Source organism: Hyla sarda, chromosome 12 (assembly GCF_029499605.1).
Source record: "Hyla sarda isolate aHylSar1 chromosome 12, aHylSar1.hap1, whole genome shotgun sequence".
NCBI lineage: Eukaryota > Metazoa > Chordata > Amphibia > Anura > Hylidae > Hyla > Hyla sarda.
The window spans coordinates 56037331-56063550 of record NC_079200.1 but is presented as its reverse complement, the minus strand read 5'-3'; the positions used below and the strand labels follow the sequence as shown (position 1 = coordinate 56063550).

Genomic DNA, 26220 nt, shown 5'->3' with positions numbered 1-26220 from the left:
TAGCTGAGCTCAGTAAGGTAGCTAGTGGCTAGTGCTAAGAGACTGAATAGTAATGGCCGCCAATTAATATTGTGGGGGGCTGGACTAAAGCCCATTGGTCAAGCTGTGGGTCATAGGTCAAGCTGGTGCTCTCTGGGAGTACATGTGACAACAAATCATGTGACTGCATAGCATGTGACAAACTTAAACACAGGTCCTTGAGACCTCCCACTGGTCCTTTATACTATCTTTACATAGGGATTCTATCTATGCATTAAAGTGACATACACACCATATAAAACAGCACGGAGACAACAGGGGGAGACCCTGTAGGGGAGCCCCAGGTCACTGAGGGACTCAATCCTACAGGTAGTACTGGACCGTGTACCTGTACTTGGACATCACACTTCCTTTTTTTTTTTTCTACAGAAAATAGGGAAAAAATACAGGATACAGAGGCAGGCACAGGACACTAGGGGAGCTGTTGCACTGCTGAAAGACCAGTGAGGAGAAAAAAAATCACTGCTTGTCACTCAGAGCATCTAGATCAGAGCTAGGCTCTATAGGATAGCACTGTGCTGGGAAATTATTTATAATACAATATTAAATACAGGGTTATGGATATTTGACATAATATATATATGTATATCTCAACAGCACTCAAGTGAGAAAAATTGTACAATGAGTTGGTGCAGGCAACTGAAAAAGAATGAAGTCCACCAATTCTTCAGCATAGATACAAAAATAAGGCCAGTGCAGCACTCCATAAAGTGAAAAAGGCGAATTTATTCCATAAAAAAACGTGTAAGAGTAGCGAAGATCCTCTGCAAGATCTTTCTCAAGCAAGTGATAACAGATCTGTGACACAATTTATACAGGCAAATCATGTGGCTCATTCAATCAATTAGTGAATTAAAAAATACAGTAAAGTGCAATTAGTGCAAAGATTATACAGTACAGAGATATTTAGTAGTGGCAGTGCCTGCACATATTCAGTGTTACCCCAAGTGTTAATTCATATCTCGTCATTGTACTTATAGTAAAGTGCAAAAAGATAAATATATAAAACACCCCAACACATGTGGTTAAAAACATGAACAATCACAGGAATAAGTTAATTGAATATACAATAATACATTTCATACAGACGTGTGTGACGGCATGCATGGACATCTTGGCGTTCCGGAAGCTCCGTCCGTGGAAGCCACAGCCACCAATCAATGTACTAGAAGCCTGGTCACATGGCAAAGCTGTGGGCTAGCGCATGCGCAAAAGCTCCTGTAACGGAGCTGCACCATGATTGAGTTGGGCATAGCCGGTCACCTGACCTGTCATCTGATCAACAGGTGGATCACGTGTCCCGCAACGGCAAAATAGTAAATACAAGTGCTAAAATATTGTGATTAGTACCCCAATGGGGACAGTGCAGCACTGGGCTGATAATTAATTGGGGGGGGGGGAGCAGAAGAGTGCTTGTGGGTCACATGATTGGGGGGGGGGGGAGAAATACCGTTATATACCGTGGAACCGCCATAAGTTACAAAAATACCGTGATACACATATTTGGTCATACCGCCCAGCTCGAAGTTCCCCCCACATTAGGTGCAGTATTGTTCCCCCACATTAGGTTGGCAGTATAGTTCCCTCACATTAGGTGCAGTATAGTTCCCTCACATTAGGTGCAATATAGCTCCCCCACATTAGGTGCAGTATAGCTCCCCCACATTAGGTGCAGTATAGCTCCCCCACAGACATACAGCCTTCAGCCATATACAGTGTATGGCTGGAGGCTGTATGCCTTTGTACTGCCCCACTTAAGTGTTCCGTCCACCGCTCCACTGGTCAGGGGACACAATCTACTGCTATGGCCTACAGGCCATAGCAGTAGGTCCCGGGACCGGAGGAGCGGTGATCGGAACACTGAAGAAGACGTACATACAGGTAACTTGCCATGTGCACGCGTCCTCCTCCTCGCTGCTCCGATCTACTCTGCTGTTGCTATGGGCGCACGCACGGGACGTAAGTGACGTCCCTGTGTGCGCTACCTCCCGGCGGCCCCAGCGTTTTTAAAGTTAACGCGGGGCCGCAGAAAGGTAACCGGGGCATCCTTGTGTCCCGAAAAGATCTTTCAGGACACAGGGATGTCCAGAATGGGCTGATGGCGAACTATGGCCGTGTGCCTACAGAGGGGGCTCCGCGTGCCACAGGTTCGCCATCACTGATAAAAGGGCTTATTTTTTGTGCCGTGATCTGTATTTTTAATCGGTACCATTTTTGTTTTGATGGGACTTTTTGATTCCTTTTAATTTTTTTTTCTCCTACGTGAAGTGACCAAAAATCTGCAATCCTGGTATTTGGTATTTTTTTTTTACATTTACACCATTGACCATATGGTTTCATTAACAATCTATATTTATATTTTGGACATTTATGCATGCGGCATTACCAAATATGTTTTTATTTTTGTTAACTTTATTTTATTTGAAATAAGGGGGGGGAGGGGGAGTGACTTAAACTTTTAGGGGAGGGGCTTTTTCACATTTACTGTCTTTCTTAATTTATTTTTTTCACAATATTTTTTTGTCCCCATAGGGCAGTGTTTTCCACAGTGTGCCTCCAGTTGTTGCAAAACTACAACTCCCAGCTTTCCCAGACAGCCAAGGGCAGTGCATGCTGGGAGTTGGAGTTTTGTAACATCTGGAGACACACAGATGTACTTCTGTTCTTGCAGACACTGATCAATGCTGTGCCATAGGAGCCTATAGCACAGCACTGATCAGTGTTATCGACGCTCCATTACTACAGGCTGCTGAAGCTGCCTGCATTGTTGGAGCGCACATCGGACAGGACGGACAAAGGTAGGGAACCTCCGCCCATCTTCTCAGCTGATCGGGACCCTGTGGGTTTTACCGCGGGTGTCCTGATCGGCTCCACTGAGCTACCGGCAGTTACTTTGGCATTTTAGAGTCCACAATCTAATCTAAGATCTGTGATGTCCGGCGTTAGCCAGTATAAAGCGAGCTCTGCTCCTGAGCTCGCTTCATACAGCCGCCGCATGGCTGCGCCGTATACACATAGGGGCCAGACATGGAAGAGTTGTCACCTCCTCTCAATGCTGGGCACACGCTGAAGCCATGCCCCCACTTTAAGCCAGCATTGTTAAAAAGCATTAACTCAACTAATAGATTATCTAATTCTTTTACTTCACCAGGGGGTCTATAAATCACTCCTACACAAGTTACTGTATGTACTGCAACATAACCCAAACTGACTGTGCCGGCCACACTTACTTGTATTAGGTTAGATTTTATGATGTCTTTCACATACAGGGTCACTTCTCCCCCTTTCTTGCCTTCTCTGTATTTTCTATATAAAGAGTACCCTGGTATTATGTCCAGTCAGTACTAAAATTAAAAGATGTCACAGTAACAGCCACTAAATCTAGATTGATCTTTTGCCCTAAACTCCGAGCATTTGTAGACAAGGCTTTAAACTTGTAATTTCTTAACCTTTGTGCTTAATTTATCAATCCCTTGCTATAGTAAAGAGAACTGTCTATAGATCAGACAGCATCCAAACCTCCAAAAAGTGGAACAAGAAATAAATGCATAATTCCTGTACTGAACCAAGTCTGGGGAAAGATTTAAAACAACTCTTACTTTAGTTGTGTTCACCTCCTGAATATCTGTAGTGCACTTAGAAAAGCAGCACTTTGAAAATGCAGCCAAGCATAAAAAAAATAATTGCTTTTGATAATGTAGATGTTACTTATACACACTAGGCTGCTTCCCTGTGGCCCATTCTCTTGCATCACACGGCTCCATTCCGGCTCTGTTTTTGGTCTCTGTCTGCAGCAGAGCGGCTTATGGTCCATACATGGCTGCCTATGGTGGACCACATGGCAATACACATCACCGTGCCTCCAATGCACCCAAACTTCTTGCTTGAGGGCAGTGTTCTGCTATGAAGGAGGCAGTGTGTTGTGTATCATTCAGTGCTCCTCCATAGGCAGCTATTTATGGAAAATATGCCACCCAGCTGCAGGCAGGGACCGAAGACCAAGCGATAACGGAGCCTGTGTAGATGCCATTATATTCTACGTTACTTATACTGTACTAATCTTGAGTTACTTTCTTATCATTTATTGTACTGTATCTGCTAGGGATGTAAGAAAAAATCGATTCTCGCGATAATCGCGATTTTTCATTTGCCGATACAGAATCGATTCAAAATATTTTTGAATCGATTCTTTTAGGGATGTGGAATTTTTAATAAAACGCACTTTTCTTACCTGCCAACGAGCCCCCGGAGCTCCGGTACAGTCCGGTACAGGTGTTCGGTCCCCGGGCTGTATTCTTCTTACTTCCTGTTAGTCCGGCACGTCACATGGAGCTTCAGCCTATCACTGGCCGCAGCGATGTCCCGCCTCCGCTGGTGATAGGCTGAAGCTCCATGTGACGTGCCGGACTAACAGGAAGTAAGAAGAATACAGCCCGGGGACCGAACACCTGTACCGGACTGTACCGGAGCTCCGCGGGCTCGTTGGCACGTAAGATAAAGTGCGTTTTATTTTATTTTGCAGCCCGGACGGGATAACATAAAAAAAAGTGAGCACCGGAGTACTAGATCGCCTGTGTCAAAGCTGACAGCGGCGTCTATTGGGATCTATGAATGCTCCCAGGTGGGCGATATATCGCGATGTATCGTCACCTAGACGGTATCGCGATATATCGCGATATATCGAATCGCCGCACTGGTATCGCGATTCGAATCGAATCGCCAAATTCTTGGCGATTCACACCCCTAGTATCTGCTACAATCAAGTTAGTATCTCCTATGTGTGTGGTGCAGCTTGCACCATGTACACTCACCCAGAAGGGACAGGTCTTGGGCACACTGGTGCGGTGCAGTGAAAACTCAGGGCTGCTGTTGTGGATGTTGCATACCTGCTCTAATTCACAGTGGGAAACTCTCTGTAAACCCGCCCGTATGAACGTACTCTTAACAGCTATACATCTATGTATACAGCTGAAAGTTTCACTTAACTTCTAAATTCACCAACTGGACATTTGAAAATGCTTTTCCTAAACCAACACATGAGCTATCAGGGCATCCTAGGAGTTGTTGGTTCACAACACATGTAGAGCCGTGGATTGCAGACCTTGCCTTCTATGAAGAAAGAGAATTATGGGTTCCTATAACTCTTCAGAAGCTGCTCACTCCCTGCAGTTTTCTGTTTCTGTTTTGTCAGGGATTACTGTGCAATCCTATTTTCTCAATCACACCTTGATCCTGTTCAGATTGCAAATTACTACCTGAAGAACTTTAGATTTTATCTGGAAGGGTGTGAAATGTGTGTGTCATACAAATGGTGCAGTAGGCTAGGTTGGCCTCTGAGCTCTGCAATCTGCTCATGGAATCCAGACAGTTACACCACATGGCCATTAGGGGGAGTCAAGAGACTGGCTAAAAGAGGCATCTGTGGCATGTACAGTCAAAGCCTGCATATTCTTTTAACTAACAAATTCTGCCAGGCTTACTCACATCCGCAGGTATTTTTGCCTGAATCCTAATATATATTTTTTTCTTCTTGATTCTTTGTAAAATAACACCTCCTGTGTTGCCTGTCTGAACAGCCTGCAGGGGATGTCTTAGGATATTGCTTAAGTAATAATGTTAAAACTCTTTGATTGCTCTTATGTGAGTTAATGGAGTATGCAGAGCTGTCTCCTATCCATTCAAGAAGTGCTTTGACAGACTTTGAAGGTGTTCGTATAGCTGCTCCTCCTTTTAGCTATGCGGCAAGCCAAGACTGTGTTCACACGTTCAGGTTTTTAATTGCAATTCTTTAATATAAAGCCAGGAATGGACATGAAAACAGAAAAACTCTGTCTTTTCTTTATACATGTTCTCCAGTTATGATCTGTTTCTGGCTTTGAATTCAATAATTGCTATTAAAAAACAATGTGGGAACACAACCTAAGCGTACAAAACATAGGGTTCAGTACATTACCACATTATACAGTAATTGAAGCAATTTTAGGTATTGGATATCTTTAAGGCCGTGTTCACACGTTAGGTTGTTAATTGTCATTATTGAATACAAACCCAGGTATCGATTTAAAGAGACGTTTTAGACTTTTACTTTTACATGCCCTCCATTTACGATCAGTTCTTGGCTTTGTATTTCATAATTGCAATTAAAAACCTGAACATGTGAACACACCCTCAAATCCTGGTTCCAAGCCTGGGTGCCTAGATATGACTGCAGACTGTGCACATCAGATAGTTATGACCGCTGGTGAACCTATGCATAAATTTAGATATTACAGGGCCTCACTTATGTTTAAAATAGGCAACAATCAATGAAGACTGATCTATTTATCATGTATATATGATATTGGCTCCATATATCCTCCATATTATTAATCTGTGAAGGCCTAGGCACATACAACTTGTGGCACTGTTTTGGAAGAAACCCATATACATATATATATCCAGTGATCCCTCAACATACGACGGTAGTTCGTTCCAAATGGACCATCGTTAGTTGAAACCATCGTATGTTGAGGGATCCGTGCAATGAAAAGAATAGGAAGTTATAATCCCCTGTCCCCGCCGCTCCGGACTGTCACCACTGCCCTGGATGTCGCCCTCCATCGCTGTCGCCGCGTCCCTGGTTGTCCCCGCCGCTCAGGACCGTCACTGCTGCATGGGATCGTCGCTCTTCATCGCCGTCATCATGTCGCTGCGCATGCCGCTCCAATTGGATGACGGGATGGCGTGCAAGGCGACGGGATGACGGCGATGCAGGGGATCCTAAAGAGAATGGTCCGGAGCGCCGGGGACAGGTGAGTGACCATCACCCGGAGCACACGGGGCACCTTAAACGGCTAACTGGCGGGAGCTGAAGCAGTCTGCACTGCCGGATAGCCGTTTATGCGATGGCCTCGACATACAAAAGCATTGTATAAAACAAGTTGTAATTCATGATCAGTACTGGATAAGTAATGTAATGTATGTACACAGTGACTCCACCAGCAGAATAGTGAGTGCAGCTCTGGAGTATAATACAGGATATAACTTAGGTTCAGTACAGGATAAGTAATATAATGTATGTGCACAGTGACCCCACCAGCAGAACAGTGAGTACAGCTCTGGAGTATAATACAGGATATAACTCAGGATCAGTGCAGGATAAGTAATGTAATTTATTTACACAGTGACCCCACCAGCAGAACAGTGAGTACAGCTCTGGAGTATAATACAGGATATAACTCAGGATCAGTACAGGATAAGTAATGTAATGTATGTACACAGTAACCCCACCAGCAGAATAGTGAGTACAGCTCTGGAGTATAATACAGGATATAACTCAGGATCAGTACATGATAAGTAATGTAATGTATGTACACAGTAACCCCACCAGCAGAACAGTGAGTACAGCTCTGGAGTATAATACAGGCTATAACTCAGGATCAGTGCAGGATAAGTAATGTAATTTATTTACACAGTGACCCCACCAGCAGAACAGTGAGTACAGCTCTGGAGTATAATACAGGATATAGCTCAGGATCAGTACAGGGTAAGTAATGTAATGTGCAGCTCTGGTATATAAAACAGGAAGTAAGTCAGGATCCATACTGGATCAGTAATTCAATGTGTATATCCATATGTTAAGGTAGAATGTATTATACTATAAACTTTGTATTGGTGGACATGCCCCCATTGTAGTTGGAGGGGAGAACACTAAGCAATGTACATTTCCCCTCATATGCTGCCTCTTACAGTAAATCTTGTAAACATTGTTGTATTTGGCAGCATGTCTTTGTCTCAGGGGGGCTGAGCGTACATGGGATTTATTTAGTCAGGCTGTAATTTTATAGTGTCAACTTTAGCCATTTAATCTGTTTTTACTTCTTTTCCATTAAATTTATAAATCACAATAAATCACTATATTGCATTCTTCTGAGGAATCTAAAACTAGGGATTAGGAAAAAGTTAAAGGCCTATAAGTTGCAGCAGTATGGACGCTCTTACTGGTCTGCAGCTACATACACAGCAAGCTCCAATGCCCTGTGTTTTTAAGCCCTTTTGTGGCCTTGGATATCTCTTGAGAAGCTGCACTGAGTGTGGATCTCATGTTTTTCAGTAAACTCCTTCACAAGCCTCTATTCCTAGTGCTGTCGCTGGAGGTTCAGCGCCATTGTCTTGGCTTCCCTCCCTTTTTATCAATCAGTTAATTTTCCTGACATGTGTATCTTGTGTTTGTTCCTCCCTTTAGTGTCACACGTCTTTGGAATCTCTAATTAAGTAGCTCCCCCTGGGGGCACCATCTTGGCTTACAGCCTCCCAGTGTTTGAGTGACACATTCTGGAAAAACGTCATTGGAGCATGAGCGCCCACAGGTCCCTGGCACTGGGCTTTGAAGTTTCTTCAGGCACAAAAGTAAAAATTCCTTCAAGTTGTTATATTACGGTGAGGGAAGTCTCTGGCTTGAGACTAATGATGACTTCATCAATGTGCCCATCCCGTCACATTGACCTGTACAGTCATGTCCACCACTGTTTTTGATCTGGCATCTGATACACAATAACATTTATTCAGTCAGCACTGAATTTCACTATATAGTTTCTCTACTATTGTATAGACCAGTGGTTCCGGAACTTTTCTGTTAACAACTCCCTTTGTATATCAGAATTTTTCCAAGGCTTCCTAAAGTCAAAAATATGCCTAAAGTTGCAGTGTGTACTGTGTATATATAGCTGTTACGCTCTCCTCTGAGTCCCCATGCAGTAGACCAACTTCTGTACCCCCATATAGTAGTTAGGGCCACCTCTGTGCTATTAGGTCCCCCTGTAGTATAAGGCTCCCATTAAAAAAAAATTTAACGGAAAAAACTCTATACTCAAAAAAATAAATAAATAAATATATATATAATATATAGCTCCAAAGCCACCACACTACCTGAACATGTTCTCCACAAATGATCCTTCTTGATATGCATGGCTTTTGTGGCCCCTGTTGTCTTCTCTGGCTTCTTCTTTGCCATCCTTTTCATCTCTTCAGTATAAATACTACTTTTACCGGCAGCCTTTTCTCTCACTGCCGGCATGCTCTCTCTTCGAGCCACCTTCCTGCTCTTTGAGCAGAGAGATACATTGTGTGATTGGCTGAGGCTGCACACACCTCCGTTCTCTCAGCACTAAAGTCTGTCAGCAAAGCACAGATCCCTGTACAGGGAGAATGGGTCTCTAGGCTAAATCCAAAACAACCCAGAAGATTCAGAAGATTCGCTGCCCCTGCCAGGTAGCCCTGCTAGTGTCAAAACTCACTATAAAAAAAAAAAAATTAAAAAAAAACCTAAAAAAAAAGAGATGCAGCAAATCAGCTATTGATTAAAATGAACACTCTTTATTATAGAAATATATAAAATATATATCCAAAACATGTGTAATAGCATACACTGACAACTGATGAAGAGGCATGCTTGGGCTGTCAGATGTAAGGTAATCAGAAATCACATGCTAAATAAGGCTGGGTCCACACTACATTTTGTCCCATACGGGAGCGCATACGGCAGGAGGGAGCTAAAACCTCGCGCTCCCGTATGTGACCGTATGCGCTCCCGTATGCCATTCACTTCAATGAGCCGACCGGAGTGAAACGTTCGGTCCGGTCGGCTCATTTTTGCGCCGTATGCGCTTTTACAACCGGACCTAAAACCGTGGTTGACCACAGTTTTAGGTCCGGTTGTAAAAGCGCATACGGCGCAAAAATGAGCCGACCGGACCGAACGTTTCACTCCGGTCGGCTCATTGAAGTGAATGGCATACGGGAGCGCATACGGTCACATACGGGAGCGCGAGCTTTTAGCTCCCTCCTGCCGTATGCGCTCCCGTATGGGACAAAACGTAGTGTGGACCCAGCCTAATAGCTACAAAGAACATAGGTGGGGGGGCGTGGCTTGGCGCCGACGGTGATGGCCGCACATTAAGAGGGCTCCCGCTCTGCTGGCCATAAAGGAGCTTTAAATCCACAAAGGTGACCCTGCTTTCAGATGGGGAAGAATTCCCGACGTGCCCGAAACCCCTCCGCACCCGCCCGACTGACTTTATCTATCTCCGGAGGCATACCACGCTACTTTCAGCCGCCCCCGGCCTCAGCTTCTTCTTCCCTCACCGCCATTACGGGACCTGCGCTGGGCCTGCGCTCCCGTTCCGGCGCTCACCCAGTGCTACCCACGAGGGATCTCTCTGCTTACCATCTGCCGAAGACACCAGGGACGCCTGCGCTTCTACTGCCGGTGACTGCAGCTGCTGTGACTGAGCCTGTGACCTCGCTTCAGCCGTCGGGGAGCAGCGCTACTAACCCTGCTCCGGATCTCCTGCCTGCTGCTGCGGCCCCTGTTGTGGGCTCTTCTCCTACTCTGGAACTGTTGCCTGTGGCGGTGAGTGCTGCTGGGGGACCTGTATTAACGGCAGATTCCCCCCTATCCCCGCTCTACAGCTGTCCCTGGTGGGTTCCTCTCCCTTGTCGCTGGGTGGACCTGCTGGGGCTCCATCTTGGGCCTCCTTGGTGGGGGGCCGGCCTTCTCCAGCAAGTTCTCTGCCGTGCTCAGCTACTCACTACTGCTCGGCCTCCCACTCCCCTACACAAGTGGGACCTGCCTCTGTTCCCCCAGCCCATTCTCCTATTACCCCTCTGGGCCCTCTAGCTGCCTGCTATACCCCCTCACGTTCCCCTAAGCCACAGAGGTCCAGGCAAGCTGCCATGCAGACCTCCATACCAGCTTCTGGGGCACTCCATCTGTCTCCTAAGGGGACCCCCTGCTCTCAACCTGGGCCGGTAGCACCACCGGGGCCGACCCCAGCCCTCCAGTCCTGGGACTTGGCATCTGACTCTGATTTACCCTGCTCGGGCCTGTCTGTGCATTCCTCTGCTCTCCCTGATTTGAGCCAGCTCCTTTCCCAAATTCCTACTAAGGAGGACTTCCGCTCTCTTATTGCTGAGTTTAAGGAAGCCTGCCGAGCGGAGATCTCCTCTATGCGACAGGACCTCCAGCATGTCTCTGACCGAGTGGATGGATTGGAAGATGCTCATGATCACACCAGAGAGTATATTACCCAGCTCCACTCTACCATTGCTTCTCAGAAGGACTTCCTTGGGGATCTCCATGCCCATGTTGAGGATCTGGACAATAGAGGGAGGCGTAACAACATTAGGGTGCGAGGGCTGCCGGAAGCTGCACGTGAGGAGGACCTTTTTGCCACCTTGGAAACCATTTTTAACCTGATACTTGGCGAACCCCCCTCCCATAGGATCAAACTGGACAGAGCTCACAGGGCGCTTCGTCCTAAATCTGCCTCGGGCGCTCCACGAGATGTTATTTGCTGTGTACATGATTTCCAAGTTAAAGAAGCTATAATGGCTAAGGCTAGGTCCCTGAGACATTTTGACTTCAATGGGGCTCCTCTTCAACTTTTTCAGGACTTGTCCTGGTTAATCCTCAGGAAGCGACGACTGCTCCAACCCCTCCTGGAGGTCCTACGCTCTCATCAGGTGCCGTATAGGTGGAATTTTCCATTTGGGCTCCATGCCCGCAGAGATGGACGCTCCGCTGTTTTACGCTCCTTTTCTGACCTTCAAGCCTTCTGCTCCACCTTGGAATTGCCTGTGCCTCAGTTGGAAGATTGGGACCTGATGTCTCCCCCTCCACCTTTGCCTCCTGTGTGGCAACCAGTCCGAGCTCGCCGGTCTGGTTCTCAGCGGAAGTCTTCACCACCCGCCCTGGGGGCCCCGGCTCGGGCTCCCCCCTGAGTTTCTGACTGGGACGTTGTATTTTTTCCTCAATACTTCTTGCTTGGGGGTTCCTGCTGGACTCTGTCAGTCCCCTGATTGACGGAGATTATCCCCTCCGAGCGGTTGCTTTTGTTCTAGAATTGTATTATCCCCATCATTATAGTACAGTTGCATTTTTTGGTCACCTGTGGTTCTTATTCATATGTGTTTTTTCTGCGATGGCCTCAGGGTTGGGCACCTACCTTTTTGGTAGTGGTTCTCCAGTTGGCTCCTTCCATTTCCCCTCCTGAGGCCATAGTTATGGATCGCTCATGCTTTGGTTCATGGTCCACATTGATGGTCCTGGCCTCCGCATTGGCTTCCTGGTCAATGGTTTATTTTACTATTATCTGTTGTACTTTATTTGTTTGTTTGTTTCTCTGGTATCTGTTTGGTCTTTCGTCGTTTTGTTTGTCTTTGTGTTTTCTCTTGATTTGGTGTTGTTTTCTGTTGGTCTTCTGTTGTCTTGTTTGTCCCTTTCCCCTTTTTTTCTCCCGCCTTAGATTCCCTTCTCCTGTCCGTACAGTTGCTGGTCCCTGCTCTTTTCCAGTCCCCATTGAGGTTTTGGTGCTGCCCGGTGTATCCTACCAGGTTGTTCTTGTGAGTATGCTTCTTTATGGCTGTTTCTTTCTCTTCACTCACCCGCCATGGTCAGGTGTGTCTCCCTGAATGTTAAGGGGCTTAATTCCCCCACTAAGCGACGCCTACTTCAAAGGGAGTTGGTTGGTTTACATGCTGATATAGTTTTCCTTCAGGAGACGCACTTCGACCATTCTGGGTCTTTCCAATTTCTTCAACACCTATTCCCCCAGTCTTACTCAGCTACCACAAGTAGGAAAACAGCGGGGGTGGCTATTCTGGTCTCTAGGTCCTGCTCGCTTCAAGTTTCTTCCTCTCTCTCTGACCCTATGGGACGATACGTAATCTTGGAGGGTACGCTGGGAGGGGTCCCCCTTTTGCTCTGTAATGTCTATGCGCCTAACACTTCGCAAATCCCTTTCCTGCGTAGGGTTTTTGCTAAACTCCAGAGGTATCCCCCATCTGCATGGTTAGTGGGCGGTGACTTCAACCTCATTTTTTCCCCATCCTTGGACCGCCATTCTGTTACTAGTGCTCCCCCTGCGCCTGCACAGCTGCGCCTGGCTTCGCTTTTTCGACGTCTCATACGTAACTCCTCGCTCTACGATTTGTGGCGGATTGGCCATCCGACGGAGCGCTCTTTTAGTTTTTACTCACATCCCCACAAATTGCATACTCGTATCGATTATTTTTTTGGGAATCTCCCTATGGTGCGCATGCTCTCTGATACTTCTCTAGACCCTATCTCCTGGTCTGACCACTGTCCAGTTCTTCTCTCTTTTTCTTCTACCCCTTCCTCTCTGAGATCCTGTCATTGGAGGATGAACGACTCTCTTCTTAAGACCTTACCTTCCCGTGAATCGATTCAGCAGTGTATTTCCGACTACTTTATCACTAATGATGGCTCTGTATCCTCTCAGGCTATCCTTTGGGAAGCTCACAAATCGGTGATCCGGGGCCATTGCATTGCTCTGGGCGCCGGTCTCAAGCGGAGCGCTCTGAATCGATCTCGGGAACTTCGTATGGAAATTGCTCGACTGGAGGCTCTCTTGTTGTGTTCTCCTTCTGTTTCGACCCTGAGGAGCTTGGTGGCGGCTCGGGCACGCTTAAGCGACCTGGCTCTCCATAAAGTTGAGAGGCAATTGCTTTATGCTAGGCAGCGTTTCTATGAGAAGGGTAACAAGGCCCACACTATGCTGGCGAGACGGTTGCGTGACCGGGCTGCTGCTCAATCCCCCTCAGCTTTGAAGGACCCTGCTGGGGTGCTTCATTACCACCCTGCTGATATCTCTCGTCTGTTTGTTGACTATTACACTAATCTTTACTCACTTCCTTCCCAGTTGCCATCCGACCAGGGGGAGAGAGTGGCGGCCCTAGATGCCTATCTTTCTCAATGTGGTTTGCCCTCTCTTTCAGGGACAGACCGGGATGCTCTTAATGCTCCTATTACTGGAGAGGAGATCTCTGAGGTCCTTAAATCTCTCCCCTCTGGTCGCTCCCCTGGGCCGGATGGCTTCCCTTACCTGTACTATAAAACATTTTCATCTTTGTTAGTGCCTAAACTTGTCCCCCTTTTCAATTCCTTTCTAGACGGAGAAACGATCCCGCAGTCTTTCTTGCACTCCCTTATCACCCTCATACCCAAGCCTGGTAAGGATCCTCACGATTGTTCGAGTTACCGGCCCATTGCCCTCCTTAACTCTGGCCTTAAGCTTTTTTCCAAAGTTTTGGCAGTTAGACTATGCTCCTTCCTCCCGGCCCTTGTTCATAAGGACCAGGTTGGATTTATCCCTTGTCGCCAGGGTGGAGACAACACTAGGAGGGTAGTGGACCTGATTGATTTGATCAATCGGAGATCTGAACAGGCATTAATTCTTAGTCTTGATGCTGAGAAAGCTTTTGATAGGCTTGGATGGCCGTTCCTTTTTGCTACCTTACAGAAATTTGGGATTTCGGGGAAGTTTTTGACTGCACTGCGGGGTCTCTACTCCTCCCCTACAGCTTCACTTAAACTTCCTCACTCGCCATCTCCTACTTTTTCTTTGTTTAATGGGACTCGTCAGGGTTGCCCGTTATCCCCGCTGATCTTTGCACTCTGTATTGAGCCTTTGGCTGCCATGATCAGGGGCGATCCGGACATAACTGGTATTTCCTTGCATGATAGGGAGTTCAAGGTTTGTTTATTTGCTGATGATGTCCTTCTTACGCTTTCTCGACCTCTACTGTCTCTTCCTTCTCTCTATAGGGTCCTGCATGACTATGGGGTGGTTTCTGGCTACAAGGTAAATCTTTCTAAGTCAGAGGCTCTTCCTCTTAACCTTCCCCCTCATCTTTCTACTCTTTTACGCTCTAACTTTTCTTTTCGGTGGTCTCCTTCTGCTATTAAATACCTTTGGGTCTGGATCTCCTCCCACTATTCCTCACTATACTCTACCAACTATCTCCCCCTATTCAGGGATCTCCGTGCCCTTATGGAAAAATGGCGCTCGCAATATATTTCTTTTTTTGGCCGCATTGCTGCGGTGAAAATGACTGTCCTTCCGAAACTCCTCTACTTTTTTGAAACCCTGCCAGTTCGGGTCCCGCTGTCGGCCCTGCGCTCCCTACAGGTGGCTATTTTTCGGTTCATTTGGGACGGTAGAAGGCATCGGCTACCGATGTCCGTGATGTTGGCTGGGCGGGCGTTTGGGGGTCTGGCGGTCCCGGATGTAGTGAAGTATTACTGGGCTGCCCATTTGCGCCATCTCGCGGCGTGGTCCACCTATCATGCCTACAGCCGCTGGATGGAAATAGAGAAGCTGTGGTTAGCGCCTATCCACCCTAATGCTCTCCTCTGGACTCTTCCTGCCTCTGCTCCTACTCTCTCCCCTCTCCTGGGTCCTATGGCATTTTCCAAATATGTGTGGAATTACTGTTCAGTCAAATTTAAATTACTGTCTCCCTCTTCCCCTCTTCAATCTTTCCTTTATCATCCTAGTTTTCCCCCTGGCCGGACCTCTCTTATGGTGAGGGAATGGGGGTCTAGAGGCCTTTTTTGCTGGGCGGATGTAGTTGATCCTTTGATGCGTACCCTCTTGCCCTTCTCTCAGTTACAGTCTCGTTGGGATCTCCCCTCGTCTGAGCGTTTTCATTATTCACAGCTACGACATTTTATGTCCTCCATGCTGGGTGCGCTAGTGGTATCTTCCCCTACGGGGTTTGAACGGCTGTGTCGTGGTGGACCTCAGGCGAGGGGGCTTCTCTCCGATATTTATTCCTTGCTAATCCAACCTCAGGAGGGAGTCCTGGTATCTCATCGCTATATGTCTCGCTGGGAGGAGGCACTTAATACTACTATCACTCTCCCTCAATGGAAGATAATATGGGAGCGGGCCTCTAGGGCATCTATATGTACGGCTTATAAGGAGACTCAATACAAATTACTTATGGGTTGGTACCATACTCCAGAGTTATTGAATAGGCTGAATCCCGATATCCCCCCCCAGTGCTGGCGTTGTGGGGTGGGTTTGGGCTCTCTGTTTCATGTTTTCTGGTCCTGCCCTCTTATCACGGGGTACTGGGAGTTAGTGAGTCGTTTGGTATCAGATGTTCTTGGAGTCTCGGTCCCTCCTGACCCTCAGGTCTACCTCTTGCACCTTTCCCACTCTGCTCTGCCCAAGAAACTGTTTAAACTGGCTATGCATATGTTCTTGGCAGCTAAGACACTTGTTGCTAAATGCTGGAAGAGGACTCTTCCTCCCTCTGAATCGGACCTACTCTCCCGAATACGTGATATACGCTCTTTAGAATACCTCACTGCCTCTTTGAATAATACTATCCCTGCCTTCCTTTCAGTTTGGGAACCATGGGACCGTTTCTCTGACAGGCAACCTCCCTGAGGCGGCACTGACATCCTCCTTCCCCCCCCCCCCCTCTTTCCCCTCCCTCCTTGTTCCCCCTCCCCCCCCCTTTCTGTTTGTTTGTTTGTTGTTGTTTGTTCGAGGTTCTGTTGTCCTTGTCTCCTTTTTGTCTTTGTTTCTGTCTTCTCTCTTTGTCTTCGTGTTGTAGAGTCTTAGTTCTCTCTTTGAGTATTTGGCTATAAACCTATGTTCATTCACTACAGTCTTTATGGGTTATCTGGGATTGGGGCTAGTTGTATTGGACTTCAACTGTTTCTGAATGCTCTGGTCTCTATCTTAGCTTGTCATTTGCCCTGATGTGATCGCTCTGGGCATTGCCCCAGATTATGCTTTGAATGTGTTTTACTAACTTTCTATTTTTTATGTGAAAATCTTTAATAAAAATTACAGTTGAAAAAAAAAAAAAAAAAGAACATAGGTATCAGCCAGCAGGTATATAAGCTTAGTTATAAGGTGCATATATTACACAAGTGCCCATAAACATGTAGCAGAAAAGCCATTGTTTCCCAACCAGGGTGCCTCCAGCTGTTGCAAAACTACAACTCCCAGCCTTCGGCTGTCTGAGCATGTTGGGAGTTGTAGTTTTGCAACAGCTGGGGGCACCTTGGTTTGAAAACACTGGCATAGGCCATACATAAAGGGAGCAGCAACAGTGCTATGTACTTTACCGAAATGCCTGTGTACCCATTAAATATGTTTTGGATATATATCAATACATATTAGCAGAATATATATTTTTTAAAGTGGTATTGTTAGGTTCGACCTCAAAGGCCGAGACGTCGTCTGTCGGCGGATGCCCAATTAGTGTGTGGAAGGCTTTTAAGGGGCTGCAGTTACCCTACTGTCCTTCCACACCACCTGCCACTCAAATCAAGACACAGACACATCAGCTGTGACCAAGTCGAGTGCAGTCTCTAAGACTGGCTCTTTTCTTAAAAAGCTTTCTTGTACGCGTAAATAGAGCATGCGCAGTAAACTTTAAATTGTATCAATGACAGCAAACAGTAAATCTGCGTAGTCAGCAAAAAATTAGATACAAGGATACATTTGCTTAAGCTGAGGTATAATGATCCATTGTTTCGAGGACACATCTGTGGTAGAAAGAGATAAGATGTTCCTTCATTGTATCCCGTTAGCCTTGAATATAAGATGCTAATTGTCTCGAGTCTATTCACAGGAGTTATGTAGAAAAAAACAAGAATTATAGAATGCAGTCACTTAGACTTAAAAAAAAAATTGATTCTCTGGAAGACAAAATGGAGTCTCTTCTACCCAATTCTATCAGGTATGTCAGGATTTTTTCCCCTTTAAGCACATGATGGCTAGTTATAATACTGCATAATATGCTTTTATTAGCTCTTTGCGCTGCTTTGTACGGTTTTCATGCACAGGACCCACACCTGGAAGTGCTGTAGTACCAGTCTTTTGTAAACCCTCTCCCGTTAGTGTGCTGTTGATTATTACTGTTATTTTTTACTACAATTGGAAATTACGTAATATGTGACGTTACGTGAGACACGGCCGGATCCTGAACCTTATGGCAGACACAGAGCTGCAGCGGGGAAAGCCCTGTGTGTCTGCTCCTAGCCCATATGCAGTGTAGTTCCCGCTGCTAGGCAGATTTCTCTGTCAAATACGCTGCGTATCCACTCAGTGTTTTTTGTAGAACAGCAAAGAAGATCTGGTTAACAGAGATATCTGTGTTGATGGGCATGCCCCTCATGTTTTAGATCTTTAACTGAAAGTAGAGTGCAGACCTTTGAATTTTAGAGCTTCTACCACCAGTGTTAAAGGGGTATTCCAGGCCAAAACTTTTTTATATATCAACTGGCTCCGGAAAGTTAAACAGATTTGTAAATTACTTCTATTAAAAAATCTTAATCCTTTCAATAGTTATTAGCTTCTGAAGTTGAGTTGCTGTTTTCTGTCTAACTGCCTTCTGATGACTCACGTCCCGGGAGCTGTGCAGCTCCTATGGGGATATTTTCCCATCATGCACAGCTCCCGGGACGTGACATCATCATTGAGCAGTTAGACAGAAAACTTCAGAAGCTAATAACTATTGGAAGGATTAAGATTTTTTAATAGAAGTAATTTACAAATCTGTTTAACTTTCCGGAGCCAGTTGATATATAAAAAAAAGTTTTTGCCTGGAATACCCCTTTAACTTCTATGCCGGATTTTGATTTGATTTAGTTTAAGTTAGATGTTAGTCATCTGTATTGTTTTAGTCGACTAACTGTCATAAGATTGTAATCAGCTGAATTTACAGTAGACTTACCGTATTTATCGGCGTATAACACGCACTTTTTAGGCTAAAATTTTTAGCCTAAAGTCTATGTGCGTGTTATACGCTGATACACTCCCAGGAAAGGCAGGGGGAGAGAGGCCGTCGCTGCCCGCTTCTCTCCCCCTGCCTTCCCTGGGGTCTAGAGTGCTGCTGCCGGCCCTTCTCTCCCCCTAGCTATCGGCGCCGCTGCCCGTTCTGTCCCCCTGACTATCGGTGCCGGCGCCCTATTGCCGGCGCCGATAGCAAGGGGGAGAGAAGGGGCAGCGGCACCCATTGCCGGCGCCGCTGCCCCGTTGCCTCCCCCCATCCCCGGTGGCATAATTACCTGGGTCGGATCCGCGCTGCTGCAGGCCTCCGGTGTGCGTCCCCTGCGTCGTTGCTATGCACGGCGCGGCGCACTGACGTCATGCGCCGCGCCGTGCAGCGCATAGCAACGGCGCCGGCAATCTGTGCTGCTGCCCCTTCTCTCCCCCTGGCTATCGGCGCTGGCACCGATAGTCAGGGGGACAGAACGGGCAGCGGCGCCGATAGCTAGGGGGAGAGAAGGGCCGGCAGCAGCGCTCTAGACCCCAGGAAAGGCAGGGGGAGAGAAGCGGGCAGTGAAGGCCTCTCTCCCCCTGCCTTTCCTGGGGGTGTATCGGGGTATACACGCGCACACACGCACCCTCATTTTACCATGGATATTTGGGTGAAAAACTTTTTTTACCCAAATATCCTTGGTAAAATGAGGGTGCGTGTTATAGGCCGGTGCGTGGTATACCCCGATAAATACGGTATCTAAAGAGTTTAAAGTGTAATGCAATTTCTAGAAAAATGCTTTAATAAAGCAAACTGATTATATACTCTTGAAGTAAATAGCTATAAACCTAGACTTATCCGGCAGGAAGAGAAAAAGAGAAGCCCTCGGTGATCAGCTGTTGTCTCGAGCTGGGCAGGGGTTAAGTCATTTGGGGAAAAGTGTGGGAACTCACCCAAGATTTACACTCCTGCTGTGGAAAGAGTGCAAGAACTCCATTCTCATGCGTTCCTGCAGAACGTGAGTCCTGATCCTGGAAAAGACTCAAGACAACAGTCATCCAGAGGAATGCTGAGATGAAAAGAAAAAAAAGGGTCGATCCACCCCACACAGATGACGCAGGAGATCTTGGACCCCCACAATCAGATACTTATCCCCTATTCTGGGTATAAGCTGTTAAGTGCCGGAGTTCCCCTTTAAAGTTTGAACATTGAATACAGTGATCCCTCAACATACGATGGTAATCCGTTCCAAACGGACCATCGTTTGTTGAAACCATCGTATGTTGAGGGATCCGTGCAATGTAAAGTATAGGACATTGGTCTACAACCTGCGGACGTCCAGATGTTGCAAAACTACAACCCAGCATTCCCGGACAGCCGTTGGCTGTCTGGGCATGCTGGGTGTTGTAGTTTTGCAACATCTGGACGTCCGCAGGTTGTAGACCACTGTTCGAGAAAGTTGTACTCACCTGTCCCCGCCGCTCCGGACCGTCACCGCTGCCCGGAATGTCGCTGTCCATCGCTGTCGCCGCGTCCCCGAGGTGTCCCTGACACTCCGGCAAGGCCTCTGTTTCCCCGGCAACCGTGCTCTCCATCGCCGCCATCACGTCGCTACGCACGTCGCTCCTATTGGATGACAGGACGGCGTGTGCAGCGACGTGATGATGTCGATGGAGAGCGCCGACGATGCAGAGGATCCCGAAGAGGATGCGCCGGAGCCCCGAGGACAGGTGAGTGACCATCACCGGAGCTCACGGGGCACCGTAAACGGCTATCCGGTGGCAGCTGAAGCAGTCTGCGCTGCCGGATAGCCGTTTATGCGATGGCCCCAACATACAAAAGCATCGTATGTTGATGCTGCCTTCAACATGCCATGGCCTCTGAGAGGCCATCGCATGTTGAAATTATCGTATCTCGGGGCCATCGTAGGCACTGTACAGGCAAAAAAAAGTTAAGGTGATAGGATGTCTTCCTAAATATTCTCTACTTAACATTCTATATAATCCCACAAAAAATGCACCACCCATGTAATATGCTACCAAGGAACAAATCCTGCATAATGAGGTAGACTAAAACAATAGTATCCAAAATTGTCAAAAATCTTTATTAGCAGAAACAGCAAAAATTACATAAAAACACACCATGCAGCAAAAACAAAGTCCTGCGAGGAAATAGCTAGTGTAGAGTGGTGCAGGGCAACAAAAAAATTTTTACTCAGAAAATTATATAATATAGAAATCAGGTGGCTATATACATTGGATGTATCCGCATCCGCACATCCCCTTCCGGGTCATGGCATCGTGTCCGGCACCTGTGTCGCCACTCTCACACCGTGACTTCCTGGGTGAGTGCGGAGAAGCTGCGCCATCTCCCTGCAGGACTTTCTTTTTGCCCCATTGTGTGTTTTTATACATTTCATGTAATTTTTGCTGTTTCTGCTAGTTAAGATTTGTGACAATTTTGGATACTATTGTTTGTCTAACTCATTTTGTAGGATTTGTACTTAACAGTCTAGTCTAGTTTTAGTCAGATGACTCAAATGTTAGATGTTAGTTAATTTTAGTTATCATTGAAAAATTGTAGTTGACTAAAACAATAATGAAACTGATTAGTCGAATAAATGAACACTGCGTCAGACCCGTATGTTAAGAATCTACCAAGAAATGTATGTTGTGTTCCTCTGATAAAGACATACAGACCTTCTCACCACAAGTGGTGATACAAATCATCTTACATTGCATATTATATAAACCATCACCTGCATAGTTCTGTTTTCTCTCCATAAATCTTAGAGCGCAGTGCTCAAACTTTCCAGTGCATCCAGTCACCTGTTTCTTTACAATGTGATATCCAATGGAATTTGGAATGTGAGAGATGAACACAAGACTCTGGGAGCAGAGACATTGGCTGCAGATGGTTGTTAATGTCCTGCTGTTTTCACCGTGTACACAGATGGTCACTTTCTACTGTGATTATATGTCAGATTTTCTGTTTTATATACGTTTTCTCAATTTTTATCTTTTTGAAGAGAATTCTTCCCACCAATCCCTACCACTTGCCAGGGCTGGTTTGCTTAAGGTTAAACTTAAATGAAGTTAAAGGGGTACTCCCGTGGAAAACTCTTTTTTTTTTTTTTTTTTTTATCAACTGGGCCAAGAAAGTTAAACAGATTTGTAAATTACTTCTATTAAAAAATCTTATTCCTTCCAGTACTTTTTCAGGGGCTGTATACTATAGAGGAAATGCTTTTCTTTTTGGATTTCTCTTCTGTCACGACCACAGTGCTCTCTTCTGACCTCTGCTGTCCATTTTAAAATGGACTGCAGAGGTCAGCAGAGAGCACTGTGGTCGTGACAGAAGAGAAATCCAAAAAGAAAAGCATTTCCTCTATTGTATACAGCCCCTAAAAGGTACTGGAAGGATTAAGATTTTTTTAATAGAAGTAATTCACAAATATGTTTAACTTTCTGGCACCAGTTGATTGAAAAAAAAGAAGAAGAAAAAGGTTTCCACGGGAGTAACCCTTTAAAGACAAAGGAAGGGTTGTACAACTGTGATTTAATCGTGTATAGTCAAGTGCAATCTAAGCATGTTAAAGGGGTACTCCGGGGCTTAGATATCTTATCCCCTATACAAAGGATAGGGGATAAGATGTCAGATCGCGGGGGTCCCGCCGCTGGGGACCCCCGGGATCTCGGCTGCAGCACCCACCTTTTGCGGCTTCCAGCAGCGTTGGAGGCTCTCATCCTAACGCCTCACGACCACGGTGACGTGAGATCGTGACGTCACAACTCCGCCCCCGTGTGACGTCACGCCCTGCCCCCTCAATGCAAGTCTATGGGAGGGGGCGTTACAGCTCTCACACACCCCCTCGCGTAGACTTGCATTGAGGGGCGGAGTCGTGACGATCTCATGTCACTGTGGTCGGGTGCCGAAGCCTCCAGCGTTTCCGGAAGCTGCAACAGGTGGGTACTGCAGCTGAGATCCCCCGCGATCTGACATCTTATCCCCTATCCTCCAATACTAGTGTGAATGGAGCTATAACATGCAAGCTGCACACTGCTTCGGAGAGCTTTTGGATTGTAAAATATATATATATATATATATATATATATATATATATATATATATATACGGTAATAGGGCCCTGCGTCACCTATAATCTGGTGTAATTTTTTATGGCACAGTCTTTTGGATTTCATTGACCACAGGGCCCAGGTGCAACTACCACCTCTGCAACCCATATAGTTTCTCCTTGTGTTTTTGGTTCTTTCTTCCATGTTTACCAGTTCTTTAACCCCTTAAGGACCGAGCCCTTTTTCACCTTAAGGATCGGAGCGTTTTTTGCAATTCTGACCACTGTCACTTTAAACATTAATAACTCTGGAATGCTTTTAGTTATCATTCTGATTCCGAGATTGTTTTTTCGTGACATATTCTACTTTAACTTAGTGGTAAAATTTTATGGTAACTTGCATCCTTTCTTGGTGAAAAATCCCAAAATTTGATGAAAAAAATGAAAATTTTGCATTTTTCTAACTTTGAAGCTCTCTGCTTGTAAGGAAAATGGATATTCAAAATAATTTTTTTTTGGGGTTCACATATACAATATGTCTACTTTATGTTTGCATCATAAAATTTATGAGTTTTTGCTTTTGGAAGACACCAGAGGGCTTCAAAGTTCAGCAGCAATTTTGAAATTTTTCACAAAATTTTCAAACTCGCTATTTTTCATGGACCAGTTCAGGTTTGAAGTGGATTTGAAGGGTCTTCATATTAGAAATACCCCATAAAAGACCCCATCATAAAAACTACACCCCCCCAAAGTATTCAAAATGACATTCAGTAAGTGTATTAACCCTTTAGGTGTTTCACAGGAATAGCAGCAAAGTGAAGGAGAAAATTCAAAATCTTCATTTTTTACACTCGCATGTTCTTGTAGACCCAATTTTTTAATTTTTGCAAGGGGTAAAAAAGAGAAAATTTTTACTTGTATTTGAAACCCAATTTCTCTCGAGTAAGCACATACCTCATATGTCTATGTTAATTGTTGGGCGGGCGCAGTAGAGGGCTCAGAAGGGAAGGAGCGACAAATGGTTTTTGGGGGGGCATGTCACCTTTAGGAAGCCCCTATGGTGCCAGGACAGCAAAAAAACACACATGGCATACCATTTTGGAAACTAGACCCCTCAGGGAACGTAACAAGGGGTAAAGTGAACCTTAATACCCCACAGGTGTTTCACGACTTTTACATATGTAAAAAAAATATTATTTTTTTTTACCTAAAATGCTTGGTTTCCCAAAAATTTTACATTTTTAAAAAGTGTAATAGCAGAAAATACCCCCCAAAATTTGAAGCCCAATTTCTCCCGATTCAGAAAACACCCCATATGGGGGTGAAAATTGCTCTGCTGGCGCACTACAGGTCTCAGAAGAGAAGGAGTCACATTTGGCTTTTTGAAAGCAAATTTTGCTCTGGGGGCATGCCGCATTTAGGAAGCCCCTATGGTGCCAGGACAGCAAAAATACACACATGGCATACCATTTTGGAAACTAGACCCCTCAGGGAACGTAACAAGGGGTAAAGTGAACCTTAATACCCCACAGGTGTTTCACGACTTTTGCATATGTAAAAAAAAAATTTTTTTTTTTACCTAAAATGCTTGGTTTCTCAAAAATGTTACATTTTTAAAAAGGGTAATAGCAGAAAATACCCCCCAAAATTTGAAGCCCAATTTCTCCCGATTCAGAAAACACCCCATATGGGGGTGAAAAGTGCTCTGCTGGCGCACTACAGGTCTCAGAAGAGAAGGAGTCACATTTGGCTTTTTGAAAGCAAATTTTGCTATGGGGGCATGCCGCATTTAGGAAGTCCCTATGGTGCCAGGACAGCAAAAAAAAAAAAACACATGGCATACCATTTTGCAAACTAGACCCCTCGGGGAACGTAACAAGGGGTTAAGTGAACCTTTATACCCCACAGGTGTTTCATGACTTTTGTATATGTAAAAAAAAAAATTTTTTTTACCTAAAATGCCTGTTTTCCCAAAAATTTTACATTTTTAAAAAGGGTAATAGCAGAAAATATCCGCCAAAATTTGAAGCCCAATTTCTCCCGAGTACGGCGATACCCCATATGTGTCCCTAAACTGTTGCCTTGAAATACGACAGGGCTCCAAAGTGAGAGCGCCATGCGCATTTGAGGCCTAAATTAGGGACTTGCATAGGGGTGGACATAGGGGTATTCTACGCCAGTGATTCCCAAACAGGGTGCCTCCAGCTGTTGTAAAACTCCCAGCATGCCTAGACAGTCAGTGGCTATCTGGCAATACTGGGAGTAGTTGTTTTGCAACAGCTGGAGGCTCCGTTCTGGAAACGGTGGCGTACCAGACGTTTTTCATTTTTATTGGGGAGGGGATGGGGGCTGTGTAGGGGTATGTGTATATGTAGTGTTTTTTTACTTTTTATTTTATTTTGTGGTAGTGTAGTGTAGTGTTTTTAGGGTACAGTCGCACGGGCGGGGGGTTCACAGTAGTTTCTCGCTGGCAGTTTGAGCAGCGGCAGAAAATTTGCTGCAGCTCAAACTTGCAGCCGGATACTTACTGTAATCCTCCGCCCATGTGAGTGTACCCTGTACATTCACATTGGGGGGGGAACATCCAGCTGTTGCAAAACTACAACTCCCAGCATGGACGGTCTATCAGTGCATGCTGGGAGTTGTAGTTTTGCAACAGCTGGAGACACACAGGTTGTGAAACACCGAGTTTGGTAACAAACTCAGTGTTTTGCAACCAGTGTGCCTTCAGCTGTTGCAAAAGCTACAACCCCCAGCATGTACGGACAGCGGAAGGGCATGCTGGGTCTTGTAGTTATGCAACAGCCGGAGGCATACTACATTGGCTGGGGATGCTGGGGATTGTAGTTATGCAACAGCTGGAGACACACTGGTTTACTACTTAACTCAGTGTGCCTTCAGCTGTTGCAAAACTACAACTCTCAGCAGTCACAGACAGCCAACGGGCATGCTGGGAGTTGTAGTTATGCAACCACCAGATGCACCACTACAACTCCCAGCATGCACTTGAGCTGTTTGTGCAAGCTGGGAGTTGTAGTTACACAACAGCTGAAGGTACACTTTTCCATAGAAAGAATGTGCCTCCAGCTGTTGCAAAACTACAAGTCCCAGCATGCCCATAAGGGCATGCTGGGAGTTGTGGTGGTCTGCCTCCTGCTGTTGCATAACTACAGTTCCCAGCATGCCCTTGTTGCATGCTGGGAGCTGTTGCTAAGCAACAGCAGGAGGCTGTCACTCACCTCCAACGATCCACACAGGACTGTCCCTCGCCGCCGCCGCCGTCGCTCCTGGGGCCCCGATCCCAACAAGGACGCCGGGGATCGGGGTCCCCAGCACCCGGGGTCGTCTTCCCGCTCACGTCCTCCGGAAGAGGGGCGGAGCGGGTTGCGGGAGTGACACCCGCAGCAGGCGCCCTGATTGGTCGGCCGGTAATCCGGCCGACGAATCAGGGCGATCGTGAGGTGGCACCAGTGCCACCTCACCCCTGCAGGCTCTGGCTGTTCGGGGCCGTCTCTGACGGCCCCGATCAGCCAGTAATT

At 46.1% G+C, this 26220-nt stretch overlaps 1 protein-coding gene across 6 annotated transcripts in view; it reads left to right on the top strand.

Annotated features, from left to right (window-relative positions):
- The window catches only part of LOC130296458 (chloride channel CLIC-like protein 1), a 477677-nt gene that overhangs the window by 34941 nt on the left and 416516 nt on the right, over nt 1–26220 (top strand). For 2 of the 6 annotated variants that reach the window (XR_008849218.1, XR_008849217.1), the window contains exon 1: nt 16849–17583. The exons of 2 other annotated variants lie outside the window; for them this stretch is intronic. The gene's annotated coding sequence lies outside the window, so the exon portion shown is untranslated. Of the gene's footprint in view, nt 1–16848; nt 17584–26220 lie in introns of those variants that run through there. 2 more of the 6 variants (XM_056547995.1, XM_056547994.1) reach the window with 2 other exon arrangements.